At 46.6% G+C, this 5371-nt stretch overlaps 1 non-coding gene across 1 annotated transcript; it reads right to left on the minus strand.

Annotated features, from left to right (window-relative positions):
* Positions 1-1582: 1582 nt before the first annotated feature.
* Positions 1583-1657, minus strand: TRNAP-UGG (transfer RNA proline (anticodon UGG)). Its single transcript has one exon. It is a non-coding gene; the product is annotated as a tRNA-Pro (tRNA).
* Positions 1658-5371: the final 3714 nt, after the last annotated feature.

Below are 5371 nucleotides of genomic sequence, written 5' to 3' on the forward strand. Positions count from 1 at the left end.
AAACCACAGAATCCATGCATTAGAAATGGAAGGGGGCATTTTTTCAAATTCACTACAACCAGTTTTATGTACAAAATGCCCAGCAGAATCCGGTACCACTGTGGCAATCCAAGCTTAAAAGGAATGATTGATCTCAAAGCACAGCATTACTAGACATCCAAGCAGGGGGGGATTTTTCAAGTCTAGCACAACCAGTTCAGTGTGCAGAATGCCCAGCAGAATCCGCTACTACTGTAGCAATGCAAACTTAAAAGGATTGATCAATTGTAAAGCATCGTGCCACAGTAAATCCAAGCCATGGGGGTGGGTGGGTGGGATTTTGCAAGCTCTTTGCAAAAAAAAAAAAAATGAGAACACAAAGGAACACTGGCAAAGGGGAGGGAACAACCCTCTTGAAACTGACAAGAGTCATTTGAAACTGACAAAAGCTGTGGAGAAACCCAGAGACAGGGTGGGGGAGAATCTCCTCAGCCTGCACCAGTCGTTTCCCCAGGAAGAACGTTCATGGAGGCACCTTCTTCAGGGGTCTGTACTTCAGTTCCCATAAATCCAATCATCACCAAACTTGGAGAACAAGTAGAGGAATATCTGCTGGAGATCTCCTGCAAGTTTGGTGTCTCTGGCATTCTAGGGTGGGCATTTTCAGGAACCTCACTAACCAGACTGGTTTGTTTGATGCTTGAAATTGTGTGGCAGTCCATAGTTCATGAACTGGACATGCTACAGACCAAAAATTGAACCACATTCTCCTAGTTCATGCCAATCCCAAGGCAATGCTTACCTTCCCTGAACTATAGCGCTACAGAGGAGTATTTCAGTTATGCACTCCAGGATGCAGTCTCAGTTCCCATTGGGTCACTATTGAGGCACAACAGACCTGGCCAATGAATTGAAAACGTGCACTTGAGTTTGCATCAGAATGGATTGGACAACCGATTAGAAGACTGCAGTTAAGTTGCAGAACATCACATTCATGGAGAAAGTACCAAGGGTGCCTGCTTCATATGGCTGGATGAATCGGAGGATTCATCATCGTTTCATCTACAACATGTAGGACATATGAACATATGAAGCTGCCTTATACTGAATCAGACCCTTGGTCCATCAAAGTCAGTATTGTCTACTCAGACTGGCAGCGGCTCTCCAGGGTCTCAAGCTGAGGTTTTTCACACCTACTTGCCTGGACCTTTTTTTAGTTGGAGATGCCGGGGATTGAACCTGGGACCTTTAGCTTACCAAGCAGATGCTCTACCACTAAGCTGCCATCCCTCCATCTCCATCACCTACTTCCTGGACCCTTTTTAGTTGGGAGATGCTGGGGATTGAACCTGGGACCTTCTGCTTACCAAGCAGATGCTCTACCATTGAGCCACAGCCCCATTCATGGCTCTCCAGGGTCTCAAACTGAGGTTTTTCACACCTATTTGCCTGGACCCTTTTTAGTTGGAGATGCCGGGGATTGAACCTGGGACCTTCTGCTTACCAAGCAGATGCTCTATCACTGAGCCACAGCCCCATTCATGGCTCTCCAGGTTCTCAAGCTGAGGTTTTTCACACCTACTTGCCTGGACCCTTTTTTAGTTGGAGATGCCGGGGATTGAACCTGGGACCTTCTGCTTCCAAAGCAGATGTTCTACCACTGAGCCACCATCCCTCCCCCATGGTACATATTTCTTGTTGTAATCTAATCCTGCATTATGCCCAGATTTGGACTAGATGATGCTGGGGGTCCCTTCCAACTCTATGATTCGAATCCATTTTTATTTATTAATGTATTTGAATGTTTAAATAACAATTACCTGAGGAAGTGGGCACATCTTACATCTTGTTAAACTGGTAACAGAGGTGTCACTAGGGTAGGTTGCACCCTGGGGTGTAACTGATTCAAGTCACCCCCCCCCATTGGGCATCACCCCCTCCGCACACAACCCCACCCACTTCACATGGCCCCTCCCTCATCCGTAATCCAAGATACCAGTTTTGCAGCATTTAAGTTTCCCCTACTCACCCACACGCTTTTAGCTGAGCCGGCGGCAGCGCGGCCCGGTTTCAGAATCCCGGCCAGCCCACACACAGCAGCAGCATTCTAGTCCCAGGGCCAGCCCCTTCCTTTTGGGGGGGACCATGGGTCAGTGCCTGGGGCCAATGAGAATGCTCTGGGGGAGGGCCGATGGCCCCCTTGGCCCCGCCCTAGTGACGCCGCTGACTGGTAAAAACTAATCTGGAGGTGGCTGGGTCTCCAATGGGGATGAACATGAATAACATCACCCAGTAAGGCTAGACACCAGCATCCTTTGGAAGATCTCTTAGGCCTCCTTACTATACACACATATTTCTTCAGATATTGGATAATGTAGTCTGGTGGGCCGAGGTGAAGAAATATGAACATTTCTCAGGTGAAACAGATTTTTCTAGACCCACAGGATCTAGAAATGCTAGAATTTAGGTTAGACGTTGCACCGAATACTGCTTGGTTAGGCCTTCTTTGCCAGATCATCCACAGGAGGAGTGTGACTTTGTGGGTACCCCTAGACGCCCCAAGAGCATTTGATAAAGTTGGCCATCAAGTCCTTCTGACTTAGATCAGGCAGTGAGGAACTGAAGGCAGTGACAGACTGTGTTACCAAGAGATTGGCCTTCTAGGCAATGGCAAGAGTACTATTAGATTTCAAAAAGTTTTCAACTTGTTCCGATTTCATTTCCACCTAGCCAGAGTAGTAGAGAAGCAAGCCAATTCCCTGAGTTATAATGCAATCCTAAGAACACATTCCTGGGAGTAAGCCTCATTGCATCAACTTCCATAGGATCTCAAGTAGATCTGTTTAGGATTGCACAGTCTCCAGAAGGCAGTATGGGTTGGATGAAAGCCAGTACTGAATATTGAAGTAAGGAATAATTGATGATTAGCTGGTCTGGAAATGTAGAATTGCAGTAATGCCTGCTCTGGATAGTATTAATCACCATCGCCACTCCTCCCCAATATCACATATGCTTCTGGGATTCTCTTTGACCCTGATTGGCTATTTGATTTTCAGATGGTGAAAAGTGATCTGGTAGGTCCTTACTGAAATAATAATCTGCTACAGTAGTTATATGTAGAGCCAGTCTGGTATCGTGGTTAAGTGTGCGGACTCTTACCTGGGAGAACCGGGTTTGATTCCCCACTCCTCCACTTGCAGCTGCTGGAATGGCTTGGGTCAGCCAGAACTCTGGCAGAAGTTGTTCTTGAAAGGGCAGCTGCTGTGAGAGCCCTCCCAACCCCACCCACCTCACAGGGTGTCTGTTGTGAGGGGAGAAGATACAGGAGATTGTAAGCCGCTCTCAGTCTCTGATTCAGAGAGAAGGGCGGGGTATAAATCTGCAGTCTTCTTCTTCTTCTGTATAATGTGTTGATTCACCATAGCCGTTGCCCTGGAAACAAATTTATTGATAAACCTAGGAGAAAGCAATGTTTTAATTTAATTTAGGAAAACAATGTTTTAATTTAATACACACATATTTGTAAAATATATTGAGACCATAGAGAGATAATGATTATAAAGCAATATATTATGCATATGGTAACTTAAGTTTCCAGGAAATTAAGACATTACCCTTCACCTAATATTGGCTGTTGGTTTTGCTTTAATGAATATTACATTCTTCTTCCAGCTTCAGAAAATGATAATGGTGATTAAACCAGCTGCTTGTCTGAGGCAGACCAGAGGGCAACCAAAGTCAAATCCTGACCTGGAGGAAAGATCTCCAGCATTGATATAGAACATGGGTGGCCAAACTGTGGCTCTTCCACATATATTGTGTGGCTCTTGAAGCCCCAACCACCATATCAGCCAGCTTGGAGAAGATATTTGTCTTTTAAAATCACTTCTCCAAGCCAAGCCAGCTGGCAGCTTGGAAAATGCATTTAAAGTTAAAGTTGCTTTCTTTCCACCCCTCCCTCCCTCCTTCCTTCATTCCTTTCTTCCTTCCTTGTCTTGCAGCTCTCACACATCTGGCATTCATGTCTTGTGGCTCTCATACATCAGATGTTTATTCCATGTGGCTCTTATGTTAAGCAAGTCTGGCCACCTTGATATAGAAGGTGCATCCTGAAGAGCAGTCAAAAGAATACTTAGAATGAATGCCCCTTCCTGTTGATCACAGACAGGTAAAAAGCCTGGCCTCTGAACACCGCTACAAGGAAGCAACCACAGAAGCAAGCATCCCTCTGCCACGTTTGTTGGCCTTTCAGGGGAACAGGTTGGCCACTGTGTGAGACAGGATGCTGGACTAGATGGACCTGATCCAGCAGGATGATTCTGACGCTCTTATGTTCTTATGACCAGTTTGGTGTAGTGGTTAAGTATGTGGACTCTTATCTGGGAGAACCAGGTTTGATTCCCTACTCCTCCACTTGCAGCTGCTGGAATGGCCTCGGGTCAGCGATTGCTTTTGTAGGAGTTGTCCTTGAAAAGGCAGCTGCTGCAAGAGCTCTCTTAGCCCCATCTACCTCACAGGGTGTCTGTTGTGTGCGGGGGGGGGGGGGAGGTAAAAGAGATTGTGATCACTCTGAGACTCTGAGATTCAGAGTATAGGGATATAAATCCAATATCATCACCATCTTCTTCTTCTTCTTCTTCTTCTTCTTCTTCTTCTTCTTCTTCTTCTTCTTCTTCTTCTTCTTCTTCTTCTTCTTCTTCTTCTCCTCCTCCCTTATTTTATGCACCTGAAGAAGGTTAAGAATATAGAAGAAGCCATGTTGGACCAGGCCAATGGCCCAAGCAGTCCAACACTGACAAAAAAGCAACAACAGGTTTTGAAGCCTGACCAGACAGAAACCACAACAGTTCAACAAGAGCTAGATCTCAGTAGATGCTGACTCTTAGGCTGGGTACAGATGCATGGCTGGGGGAGGCAGCCTCCCATCCTGGAAGTAAGCCAGCAGAGGGGAAAGCATTCCCAGAGCAGTCATATGGCACACGGCCACTGTTGGGAGAGGGACAGGCCATGTCCACTGGGGAGGAGCGGTCAGACCACTCGTGTATGACAGACACTTCGCAGGCACTCCCCAGACATTCAGATGGCCAGGAAAGGCAGGAGGGAAGCACTCGGGGAAGGGTGGGAGCGGGGCGGGACCCAGAGGTGCACATTTTAACATGTCTTTTTGAACTGGACATGGGGCATTCCTGAGGTGGCTAAAACTGGCTGTCTGGATTCAGCCTTATACTTCCTGGCTCAAATCCTCATGTACTTCCCTATAACCAGGGGTAGAATTCTAGCAGGAGCTCCTTTGCATGTTAGGCCATACACCCCTGATGTAGCCAATCTTCCAAGAGCTTACCATAGTAACAGTGAAAGGCATACTTAAGGTGTCACATCAAAGCGTTTCCTA

The sequence above is a fragment of the Heteronotia binoei genome, chromosome 7 (assembly GCF_032191835.1).
Source record: "Heteronotia binoei isolate CCM8104 ecotype False Entrance Well chromosome 7, APGP_CSIRO_Hbin_v1, whole genome shotgun sequence".
In the NCBI taxonomy this organism is placed as follows: Eukaryota; Metazoa; Chordata; class Lepidosauria; order Squamata; family Gekkonidae; genus Heteronotia; species Heteronotia binoei.